A 13632-nucleotide genomic window follows, 5' to 3' on the forward strand; every position below is an offset into this window, starting at 1 on the left:
GAACGGCAGTGGCGGAGGAGTGGGGCACTGAAGGCAGCATGGCTGCGGTGGCTGCAGCCTTTACCTGAACGGGATTCGGGCATATGATCTGACGTGGCCATAGACTATAATGGTCCAGACAGAGTGAATGTGCCCTCTGTCGTACAGGGGGACATTAAGTCATAGGGGGCACACCAGGCAGGGACCCGATATTACAGGGTGGCAGGAGGGCGACTATTGCAAACAACATAATTAGAGCTATGGGCCCTTATGTGCAGAGTATTCAGGGGCCCCATTATGCAATGCAGGCGGGATACAGAGTCCCAGCAGAGCTCAACAATGACGGATACAATGTTTTATAATGGAATTGACCTAATAACAAGGCACCAGTGTAATGGTATCAGGGGCCCCGGCAGCCGCCTGTACTCAGCTCCTATATATCAGGTGTAAGGGCCACATAGTAATGGTATCAAGGGCCCAGCAGCCGCCTGTACTCAGCTCCTATATATCAGGTGTAAGGGCCACATAGTAATGGTATCAAGGGCCCAGCAGCCGCCTGTACTCAGCCCTTATATATCAGGTGTAAGGGCCACATAGTAATGGTATCATGGGCCCCAGCAGCCGCCTGTACTCAGCCCCTATATATCAGGGGTAAGGGCCACATAGTAATGGTATCAGGGGCCCCGGCAGCCGCCTGTACTCAGCCCCTATATATCAGGGGTAAGGGCCACATAGTAATGGTATCAGGGGCCCCAGCAGCCGCCTGTACTCAGCTCCTATATATCAGGTGTAAGGGCCACATAGTAATGGTATCAGGGGCCCCGGCAGCCGCCTGTACTCAGCTCCTATATATCAGGTGTAAGGGCCACATAGTAATGGTATCAGGGGCCCCGGCAGCCGCCTGTACTCAGCTCCTATATATCAGGTGTAAGGGCCACATAGTAATGGTATCAGGGGCCCCAGCAGCCGCCTGTACTCAGCCCCTATATATCAGGGGTAAGGGCCACATAGTAATGGTATCAGGGGCCCCAGCAGTCGCCTGTACTCAGCTCCTATATATCAGGGGTAAGGGCCACATAGTAATGGTATCAAGGGCCCAGCAGCCGCCTGTACTCAGCTCCTATATATCAGGTGTAAGGGCCACATAGTAATGGTATCAGGGGCCCCAGCAGCCGCCTGTACTCAGCTCCTATATATCAGGTGTAAGGGCCACATAGTAATGGTATCAGGGGCCCCAGCAGCCACCTGTACTCAGCTCCTATATATCAGGTGTAAGGGCCACATAGTTATGGTATCAGGGGCCCCAGCAGCCGCCTGTACTCAGCCCCTATATATCAGGGGTAAGGGCCACATAGTAATGGTATCAGGGGCCCCAGCAGCCGCCTGTACTCAGCTCCTATATATCAGGGGTAAGGGCCACATAGTAATGGTATCAAGGGCCCAGCAGCCGCCTGTACTCAGCTCCTATATATCAGGTGTAAGGGCCACATAGTAATGGTATCAGGGGCCCCAGCAGCCGCCTGTACTCAGCTCCTATATATCAGGTGTAAGGGCCACATAGTAATGGTATCAGGGGCCCCAGCAGCCGCCTGTACTCAGCTCCTATATATCAGGTGAAAGGGCCACATAGTAATGGTATCAGGGGCCCCAGCAGCCGCCTGTACTCAGCTCCTATATATCAGGTGAAAGGGCCACATAGTAATGGTATCAGGGGCCCCAGCAGCCGCCTGTACTCAGCTCCTATATATCAGGTGAAAGGGCCACATAGTAATGGTATCAGGGGCCCCGGCAGCCGCCTGTACTCAGCTCCTATATATCAGGTGTAAGGGCCACATAGTAATGGTATCAGGGGCCCCAGCAGCCGCCTGTACTCAGCTCCTATATATCAGGTGTAAGGGCCACATAGTAATGGTATCAGGGGCCCCGGCAGCTGCCTGTACTCAGCTCCTATACAGTGGTGGCCAAAAGTATTGGCACCCCTGCAATTCTGTCAGATAATACTCAGTTTCTTCCTGAAAATGATTGCAATCACAAATTCTTTGGTCTTATTTTCTTCATTTAATTTGTCTTCAATGAAAAAACACAAAAAGAATTGTCCTAAAGCCAAATTGGATACAATTGGCAATAACTAAATCACACTTGCAGCCAGTTAACATGGATTATTTTATGATCTGCAACATAAACTAAGGAAAGAAAGGGAAAAGCTGTCCCTACAGTAAGACTAAGCTGAATCCCTACGATGTTGCGGGCAGCCTGTTCCTTGTGAACAGACCCGCCTTCGTCCTCGGCTAGTCTGAACAGAGACCTATAGAATAAAGGGAGGGGTCCCTAAAAGAACTAAGGACTGGGACAAAAAATGGACACCTCCTAACAGAAGTTGTTGCAGAGCAAAAATACAAACTGAACAAAAAGTACTAGAGGTCCAGAGGACCAAGCAAACTAGAAAGAGATAGGCACCGAAGCACCTGGCTAGAGAGACAGGCAAAAAACAATGAAGTCCAGCAAAGCCAGAAGGGCGGAGCTGGAATATATAGGCAGCTAGTCACGTGACCGCAAAACACAAGATAGCAAAAACTAACAGGAGGGTTCTAACAGAGTAAAGTTGACTCAGCCTCTGTCCTGTGTCCTTGTGTGTACCACATTGAGCATGGAGAAAAGAAAGAAGACAAAAGAGCTGTCTGAGGACTTGAGAAACCAAATTGTGAGGAAGCATGAGCAATCTCAAGGCTACAAGTCCATCCCCAAAGACCTGAATGTTCCTGTGTCTTCCGTGCGCAGTGTCATCAAGAAGTTTAAAGCCCATGGCACTGTGGCTAACCTATCTAGATGTGGACGGAAAAGAAAAATTGACAAGAGATTTCAACGCAAGATTGTGCGGATGGTGGATAAAGAACCTCGACTAACATCCAAACAAGTTCAAGCTGCCCTGCAGTCCGAGGGTACAACAGTGTCAACCCGTACTATCCGTCGGCGTCTGAATGAAAAGGGACTGTATGGTAGGATACCCAGGAAGACCCCACTTCTTACCCCGAGACATAAAAAAGCCAGGCTGGAGTTTGCCAAAACTTACCTGAGAAAGCCTAAAACGTTTTGGAAGAATGTTCTCTGGTCAGATGAGACAAAAGTAGAGGTTTTTGGGAAAAAGCATCAACATAGAGTGTACAGGAAAAAAAAGAGGCATTCAAAGAAAAGAACATGGTCCCTACAGTCAAACATGGCGGAAGTTCCCTGATGTTTTGGGGTTGCTTTGCTGCCTCTGGCACTGGACTGCTTGACCGTATGCATGGCATTATGAAGTCTGAAGACTACCAACAAAGTTTGCAGCATAATGTAGGGCCCAGTGTGAGAAAGCTGGGTCTCCCTCATAGGTCATGGGTCTTCCAGCAGGACAATGACCCAAAACACACTTCCAAAAGCACTATAAAATGGTTTGAGAGAAAGCACTGGAGACTTCTAAGGTGGCCAGCAATGAGTCCAGACCTGAATCCCATGGAACATCTGTGCAGAGATCTCAAAATGGCAGTTTGGAGAAGGCACCCTTCAAATATCAGGGACCTGGAGCAGTTTGCCAAAGAAGAATGGTCTACAATTCCAGCAGAGCATTGTAAGAAACTCATTGATGGTTACCGGAAGCGGTTGTTCGCAGTTATTTTGGCTAAAGGTTGTGCAGCCAAGTATTAGGCTGAAGGTGCCAATACTTTTGTCTGGCCCATTTTTGGAGTTTTGTGTGAAATGATCATTGATTTGATTTTTGTTTCATTCTCTTTTGTGTTTTTTCTTTGCAAGAAAATTAAATGAAGATAATAATACCAAAGAATTTGTGATTGCAATCATTTTCAGGAAGAAACTGAGTATTATCTGACAGAATTGCAGGGGTGCCAATACTTTTGGCCACCACTGTATATCAGGTGTAAAGGCCACATAGGAATGGTATCAGGGGCCCCAGCAGCCACCTGTACTCAGCTACTATATATGGCCACGGCCGAAAGTGTTGGCAATCTTAAAATTGTTCCAGAAAATGAAGTATTTCTCCCAGAAAATTATTGCAATTACACACGTTTTGTTATACACATGTTTAATATTCTTTGTGTGTATTGGAACAAAAGAAAAAAACAAACAAAAGGAAAAAAGGCAAATTGGACATCATTTCATACAAAACCCCAAAAATGGGCCGGACAAAATTGATAGCACCTTTCCAAAATTGTGGGTGAACAACTTTGTTTCAAGCATGTGATGCTCATTCAAACTAACCTGTGGCAAGTAACAGGTGTGGGCAATATGAAAATCACACCTGAAACCAGATAAAAAGTGGAGAAGTTGACTCAATCTTTGCATTGTGTCTGTGTGTGCCACACTAAGCATGGAGTACAGAAAGAGAAGAGAACTGTCTGAGTACTTGAGAACCAAAATTGTTGAAAAATATTACCAACGGATTTTGGGTCGCAATGTAGTGCCCAGTGTCAGAAAGCTGGGTTTGCGTCCTAGGTCATGGTTCTTCCAGGAGAATGACCCCAAACATACTTCAAGAAGCCCGCAGAAATGGATGGAAACATAGCGCTGGAGAGGTATGAAGTAGCAGCAACTATGAGAGACATGGAGCAGTTTACAAAAGAAGAGTGGTCAAAATTCCAGCTGAGAGGTGTAAGAAGCTTGTTGATGGTTATAGGAAGCGATTGATTGCAGTTATTTTATTCCAAAGGGTGAGCAACCAAATATTAAAGTTGAGGGTGCCAACAATTTTGTTCAGACCATTTTTGGGGCTGTGTGTGAAATTATGTCCAATTTGCCTTTTTTTCTGCTTTTTTGTGTTGTTGCAATACACACAAAGAAAATAAAGTGTGTATAGCAAAACATGTGTAACAGCAATAATTGGGAGAAATACTTCATTTTCTGAAACAATTTCAAGGGAGTGAACACTTTCGGCCATAACTGTATGTGTAATATATACATATATACATACACACACACACATACAGTTGAAACCAGAAGTTTCCATACACTATATAAAAAGACACATCTGCATGTTTTTCTCAATATCTGACATGAAATCAGAATAAACCTTTCCCGTTTTAGGTCAATTAGGATTACCATAATTTTTAAAATTTGCCAAATGCCAGAATAATGAGAGAGAGAGAATGTTTAAGTCATTTTTATTACTTACTGCAAAGTCAAAAGTTTACACACACTAAGATTACTATGCCTTTAAACAATTCTGGACTGCCCATATGATGATGTAATGTGTTTGGAAGCTTCTAATAGTTTTTTTTTCTGTAGTATCATGGGAAAGTCTAAAGAAATTAGCGAAGATATCAGGAAGAGAATTGTGGACTTGCACAAGTCTGGCTCATCCTTAGATACAATTTCAAGATACCTGACGGTGCCTCGTTCATCTGTACAAACAATTATACGCAAGTACAAACAAGATGGGAATGTACTGCCATCTTATCGCTCAGGAAGGAGACGGGTTCTGTGTCCCAGATATGAACGTGCTTGGGTCCGACACGTGCATATCAACCCAAGGACAAAAGCAAGAGACCTTGTGAAGATGATGGCGGAAGCAGGTAAGATTGTGTCAATAACCACAGTGAAACGAGTACTGTATCAACATGGGCTGAAAGGCCACTCTGCCAGGAAGAAGCCATTACTCCAAAAGAAACATAAAAAAGCCAAATTAATGTTTGCAAATGCACACAGGAACAAAGACCTTAATTTTTGGAGACATGTCTGTGGTCTGATGAAACTAAAATTGAACTTTTTTGGCATAATGACCATCGCTACGTTTGGAGGAAAAAGAGAGAAGCTTGGAAGCCTAAGAACACCATCCCAACTGTGAAACATGGGGGTGGCAGCATCATGATCTGGGGTTGATTTGCTGCAGGAGGGACTGGTTCACTTCACAAAATAGATGACACCATGAGAAAAGAAGATTATGTGGCAATACTGAAGCAACATCTCAAGACATCAGCCAGGAAGTTAAAGCTTGGGCGGAAATGGGTATTCCAAATGGACAATGACCCGAAGCATATTGACAAAATGGGAACAAAGTGGCTTAAGAATAACAAAGTCAATGTTTCGGCGTGGCCATCACAAAGCTCTGATTGCAATCCTATTGAAAATTTATGGGCACTCTTGCTGCGAGCAAGGCGACCTACAAACCTGGATCTGTTACCCCAGTTTTGCCAGGAGGAATGGGTCCAAATTCCGACCAACTATTGTGAGAAGTTTGTGGAAGGATATCCCAAAAGTTTGACCCAAGTCATTCAGTTTAAGGGTGATGGTACCAAATACTAATGAAATGTATGTAAACTTTTGACTTTATATATATCAAAAATTGATTCTGCTATAACCAGAACCCTGGTAGGATAAACAAAAACATGAACACTTCAAATAATATTAACAATATAATTTTATTAGAACATAAAATAACAATAATTAAAATACCAGGGGCCTCAAATGTGAGGGACAAACAAATGCTGTACCCTATATCTGCGCAGCAAGAGTAATAACCATATATTACCCCATTACTGAAATAATGTGACTATACAAATGCACTACAAAAGATTTCAATCTGAATAACCGCTCATGTGGCAAAAATAGAAAGAAAGAAATGCATATGCTATTATAACGGTCACTAGACTATCACTGATGAGTTTGAGATACGCCTATAAAATGTAAAGCGGCAGTGCATATGATGATATAGAGTCGACTGTCCAGCAAAAAAGTGCAAAGTGCTTAGATAAAGATAACGTATTGTTTCCAGCCTCAAAGAAACTAATGCATATAGCGGTTAATAATGTTAGTATATCTATCAGGGGAGACTGGGTACATAAAAGAGGCTGGGTACGGTCCCATAGAATAACTATAGTGTAATAGTGGCACTGTCCACAAATAGACAAAACAGCTCAACACATCATGAGAAAGAAATACCTGGTTAGAATGGCAGCTTCTAGGCAGGGTAATCACGCGTCCCTCCACCCCGACGCGCGTTTCATCAACACTTCCTCAGGGGTCGTGCCAGGGAGGGGAACGCCAGATGTTATATAGGGAGCCTAATCCAATCATGAACCGAGCCGGAGAGAAAAAGTGTGTCACCTGACTTTCCGGTATGTGTTCTGGCTGGTATACGGCGTGAGACATTCTGTGCCCGCCACAATACATGTGACTCTGCGGCTTCTGGCATTTGACCCGCAAGCCGGCAGTGCAGTCACGGACATGACGGCAGTGCGTGCCAGCAGGGTCTAAGAGCCAGAAACAGCCAAGGTCAGGGGGAGGCGCCCATAAATGCTAGCGCTCAGCAGCCATACACTCTAACCTGATCATACATAATACTAAGATGTGAATAGGCAGAAATTATGGGATTCTATTGTGTCGTGAACAAATATACACACTGATTAGTGATTAGAATAATGTTAAGACTCTGCAGTAAGTAATAAAAATGCCTTAAAACATTCTCTCTCTCTCATTATTCTGGCATTTGGAAAATATCAAAAATGATGGTAATCCTAATTGACCTAAAAAGGGAAAGGTTTATTCTGATTTCATGTCAGATATTGATAAAAACATGCAGATGTGTCTCTTTATATAGTGGATGGAAACTTCTGGTTTCATCTGTATATGTATTGATTTCATGGCTCTAATGATTTTTGGGGGAATTGCTCAAGTTTTTAATGTAAGCATCAAAAATTGTAAAAAATTTTTTACACTTTTATATTTTTTACATATTTCTATGTCGCCAACAAATTCTGCAAAGTTCAGTTTTTTTCTCATTAATAAAACTTGCATTTTTCTAATCATTTATTGTATCATAAAATATTACACACAATGCAGATTGTTCAACTTTGCCAAAATTTGACTTTTCCCATGTGTCCACCAGTCTTGACCAGTACCGGCAAAATTTTGAAGCCTTGCGGAGCTTCTTGGGGAGAGGCTTAACAGCGCCGCAGGTTTTTCCAGCTAATCCTTCACTAAAACAGGCGTGTAAAAGGCCAATCTTCATGAAATGGGACATAATCTTGTGTAACTGTCTGCCCAGAAACAATGTAGGGCTGACAATTATCTAATAGGTTTGAGGCCTTAAAGGGACTCTGTCAGCACAGAATGACTGTTCAAACCAAGCACAGGCACTCGATGCACTCTTGCTGCGGCCAAACAGTTAAGTGCATCTTCTCATCTATTTCTATCCCTGTTACAAAATGGAGCGTCTGGTTGGATGCCCGACCACTGATCCATTCATTCTCAATGGAGCTGTTGGAAAAAGCAGAGCGCTCTGCAGCCCCAAAGGGCAAGAATGGAGGTCAGACTGAGCATGTGCACCGCTGCCCAATTCCAAAAGTGATAAAAGTGGCGCATTCTGCCCATCAGTGCCGCTCTAAGCTGTTGGACACCACCGATCACCTTGGATAGGTGATAAAGGGGTCGTCTGATGAAAAGAAGTTCTCTCGATTGATGCACGGAAGCATCGTTATAAAATACAGTTTTCTCTCATAAAATGTGAGATTTTAGTATTACGTTATACCAGGGATGGCCAATTTATTTTCCCGAGGAGCCCTCCACTGTTCTGGAGGGAAAAATCAACAGGCTGAAATCAATTCTGCTCAATATTAGAATTGATACATTCCGCTGACTCGCTGCTACATGTTACGATAGAGCTTATTGTATCGTCTATCCTTACTTGTAGTGACTCGCCCCCTGGGCCGTGGGGCTCTCGGAACCAGACAACAGGGCAATGCTGGGAGTAGTAGTGGCGACCCGGTCCCGTGGCTCAGGGTGGTCAGACCAAATGCTGTGGCAGTGTATTTGTAGGTTTTGAAAGTCCGACTACGCCACCTGTGGATTGCGGTCAGGGAGGACCGCCGCTGCGGGGCAGACCGCTGAGGCTGGTGTTGGGGGTGCAGCAGGGAATAGTACAACTCCCCACGGGAGGAGTGTAGCCTCAGGGCAGTGTAATAGGATGCTGGGGGTGATGGTGCAGGCGCAGCAGTAATCACACAGAGTCCAATAATGCAGTCCAGGGTCTTTTACTGCAGATCTTATCACAGACCCACCAGGAGTACAGGGAGGAATGGACCTGGGTGTCTGAGGGCATTCGGGCGAGCTCCACTGGTCAGGGTGAGTGGGTAGGCCTACCGTTCTCTCTCTGCCCTTGCTGACTATCTCCCCCTTTAGTGGTATGATAGCCCACGTCCCTGAGCTGGCCGTGTACTACGCCTGTATGGCTTGCGACTCGGGCCCTAGGTACCTATAGCTTGTCTGTGCTGTACTGGTCCCTCTGTGTGGCGGACCTTCCAGGCTTCTTAGGCCAAGGGACCTAAAATCCCTCGCAAGTAGATGATCTGCTGCAGGACTTGCAATTCTGACAGCCTCGGATCCCAGTGTCCGGTATGTTGTTCTCTCTCAGCCAGGACCAGCTCTCGTCGCCTCTGTCCCTGGCTTGCTGTTCCTCCTTAGCCTCCTGGACTCCTCAGCTGCCGCTGACCTGTCCCTCTCTTCTGGGAACCCTTCTGGATGCTTCAGAAGTGGGTCCTGGTCTCCCTAACCCTGCCCTCAGTACCAGCTTTTATAGGGGCAGCCTGCTCCCCCTACTGGCCTGGGACAGGAGGTGCTGCATGCTAATGGTCCATGACCAGAGAACCTCCCTCCTGCTCTCAGACACAGCCTTACAAGTTTGTGGCATCCAGGCCTGGGGTGACACAGTAGCAGCAAATCCACACCATATAATTCAGTGCTTTTTATAAATCATCTGCTCCCGTTATTCAATCATTGTACGATGATAAACAGCTCTTCACACACACATTATGATGCCCCCACAGTACATTCCCCCGACAAAGTATGATGTCCCCACAGTACATTTCACCACACACAGTATGATGTCCCCACAGCACATTCCCCCCCACACACAGTATGATGCCCCCACAGTACATTCCCCCCCACACACAGTATGATGTCCCCACAGTACATTCCCCCCCCCACACAGTATGATGTCCTCACAGTACATTCCTCCCCACACACAGTATGATGCCCCTACAGTACATTCCCACACATACACAGTATGATGCCCCCACAGTACATTCCTCCAACATACTGTATAATTCCCCCAGACACAGTATGATGCCCCCACAGTACATTTCCCCCCAACACACAGTATGGTGTCCCCAGAGTACATTCCCCCACACACACAGTATGATGTCCCCACAGTACATTCCCCCGACAAAGTATGATGTCCCCACAGTACATTCCACCACACACAGTATGATGTCCCCACAGCACATTCCCCCCCACACACAGTATGATGCCCCCACAGTACATTCCCCCCACACACAGTATGATGTCCCCACAGTACATTCCCCCCCACACACAGTATGATGTCCTCACAGTACTTCCCCCCCCCCACACACAGTATGATGGCCCCACAGTACATTCCTTCCCACACACAGTATGATGCCCCCACAGTACATTCCCTCACACACACAGTATGATGCCCCCACAGTACATTCCTCCACACACAGTATGATGTCCTCACAGTACATCACCCCACACACAGTATGATGGCCCCACAGTACATTCCTCCCCACACACAGTATGATGCCCCCACAGTACATTCCCTCACACACACAGTATGATGTCCCCACAGTACATTCCTCCCCATAAAGTATGATGTCCCCACAATAGATTCCTCCACACACAGTATGATGTCCCCAGAGTACATTCCCCCCACACACACACAGTATGATGCCCCCACAGTACATTCCCCCCACACACACAGTATGATGCCCCCACAGTACATTCCGCCCCACACACAGTATGATGCCCCCACAGTACATTCCCATACACACATTATGATGCCCCCACAGTATATTCCCCCTCACACACAATATAATGCCCCTACACAGCATGATGTCCCCACAGTAAATTCTCACACACAGTATGATGCCCCCACAGTAAATTCCCCCACACTCAGTATGATGTCCAAACAGTACATCCCCCCCAAAGTATGATGTCCCCACAGTACATTCCCCCCCACACACAGTATGATGCTCCCACAGTACATTTCCCCCACACACAGTATGATGTCCCCACAGTACATTACCCCACACACAGTATGATACCCCCACAGTACATTCCCCCCACACACAATATGATGTCCCCACAGTACATTCCCCCACACACAGTATGATGTCCCCACAGTACATTCCCCCCACAGACAGTATGATTCCCCACAGTACATTCCTCCCCACACACAGTATGATGGCCCCACAGTACATTCCCACACATACACAGTATGATGCCCCCACAGTACATTCCTCCAACACACTGTATAATTCCCCCACACACAGTATGATGCCCCCACAGTACATTCCTTCACACACAGTATGATGCCCCCACAGTACATTCCCCCCACACAGTATGATGTCCCCACAGTACATTTCCCCCCAACACACAGTATGGTGTCCCCACAGTACATTCCCCCACACACACAGTATGATGTCCCCACAGTACATTCCCCCACACAGTATGATGCCCCCACAGTACATTCCCCGACACACAGTATGATGTTCCCCTCTATGCCAGTCTTTTCACCGAGCTAAATACAACTCTCAGCAAAAAAAGTTGTGGACTGGCTCCGTACCGTCTCTGGCCATATTCACCTGTCCACGTGTTTGTGGTTAGGCAGTCCTTCCACTGGGGAGGGCACGGGTAATGTTGTGGGACCCATGCTTGTGGAAGGAGGAGACAATACCGGAAAAAATAATGGCGGCTGGGGACCGAGTATAGATACCCAGTCGCCGCCGCCATAAGATTGTGGACAGCTTCCGCCTCCACGAGCTTAAAAAGCCATATTTCAAGTGCAAGCAGCTGCCCAGAAATCTGGCAGTTTAGTGTTGCGGCCTGTGGGTGGGTGGATGGCTACATACTTGCACTTGCATTCCAAGTAACAGAAAACTAAGCAGATGGTGGCCTCTATCATCATCATGGCCTCACCTCGGCACTATGAACTCTCCAGAAGGAGAAGCCAGGGCCCGCCGGAGTAGTCTCCGGTTCTCTGGTGGGCCCGTCCAACCCTGCCGAAAAGCTGCCCTGGCTAATAAAATTGTGGGGGAAGGTTTCCGGACACTCTGTGGCTGCTTTTTTAATGTGGATCGGCCATGCTTATGCATGTTATTTCTCAAAAAGCATTACAGATCAGGCCATTGTCCAACTCTGTATTCAAGAAATAAAATGCGAAAAGAAAGATGTGTGTGTGTCAAAGCACCACCGACAAGTGCGAGTTGATGTTGGACGGACTGCCATTGCTTCTGCAACAAGCTGAATTACAGGACTTCCTGGGAGAAATGACACCCAGGGTAGATACGGTTTCCCTCTATGCCAGTCCTTTCACCGAACTAAATACAACTGTCAGCAAAAAAAAGTTGTGGACTGGCTATGTACCGTCCCTGGCCACGTTCACCTGTCCATGTGTTTGTGGTTAGGCGGTCCTTCTCAGTAAGTGCACTGGGGAGGGCACGGGTAATGTTGTGGGACCCGTGCTTGTGGAAGGCAGAGGCGATACCGGGAAATATAGTGGTGGCTGGGGAAAGAGTATGGACACCCGGCCGCCGCCGACATGAGGTTATGAAAAGCTTCCGCCTCCACGAGCCTAAAAGGCTACATTTCAAGTGCAAGTAGCTGTCAAAAATTTGTCAGTATAGTATTGCAGCCGGTGGGTAGGTGGGTGGCTGCCTGCATACTTGCACTTGCATTCCAAGGAACTGAACGCTGAGGAGGGACAAGGACGTGGACGGTGATTGTTGCAAGTCTGTAACGACAGGTCCATGGCGGGAGGCATCTTCGCATGCGCCAAGCATCTCTTATGATGGGCACACTTTTAGGCAGTGACCTGGGAGTCAGAGATGCTTCCATGCTGTTCCCATGTCTTTTCAGCACTGTATGCATGTGTCTGATGATGTGTCACACACCACATGGCCAGATAAGGTTGTAAAATGTTAAAATGACATTTCCTGGTGAATGCATTTGTGTTGGTTGAAAGCAATGCAAAAGTGCAAAAACGCATCAAAAACGCTACGTGTGAACATAGCCCAAGGTGTGGAGGAGTATTTTTGTTTTTGGTTATTTATTTTCCCTTATATACAAGTTATAACTCTGGAAAGGATGTTCCTTAACATACTTCCCAGGAAAATCCATTTTGGTTTCGTTTTTGTATATTTTATTGTGAGTCCGTAAAAGTGGCGTAAATACTTCTGACAACGTTGTTGACAGCAGTGACCTGGGAGTCAGAAATGCTTCCAGGGGTCTTCCCCATGCTGTTCCCATGTCATTTGAGCACTGTTCCCATCGATTTGGGCAATTTTTAGGCCCTCTGCAGACCGCCGGGGGGAGCCGCCTGAAAAATGCTCGAGTTTCCCATAGACTTACATTGGGCTCATTGCTCGGGTCGAGCAGCCGAGTATTCCAATGTGCTCGACCCGAGCATCGAGCACCCGAGCATTTTAGTGCTCGCCCATCACCATTAATGACGTAAATGATTGATCACTTGGGTCACTTATCATTAATTCTTCAATATTTGTCACAGTTGTTAATAGTAAACTCTCCAACCAATGAGGTAAATGTTATTTGGTAAAAAAAAGACACGCGAGGAATAAATATACACAATATTTC

Source organism: Phyllobates terribilis, unplaced genomic scaffold (genome assembly GCF_046119375.1).
Source record: "Phyllobates terribilis strain yellow unplaced genomic scaffold, ASM4611937v1 Scaffold_192__1_contigs__length_3615891, whole genome shotgun sequence".
NCBI lineage: Eukaryota > Metazoa > Chordata > Amphibia > Anura > Dendrobatidae > Phyllobates > Phyllobates terribilis.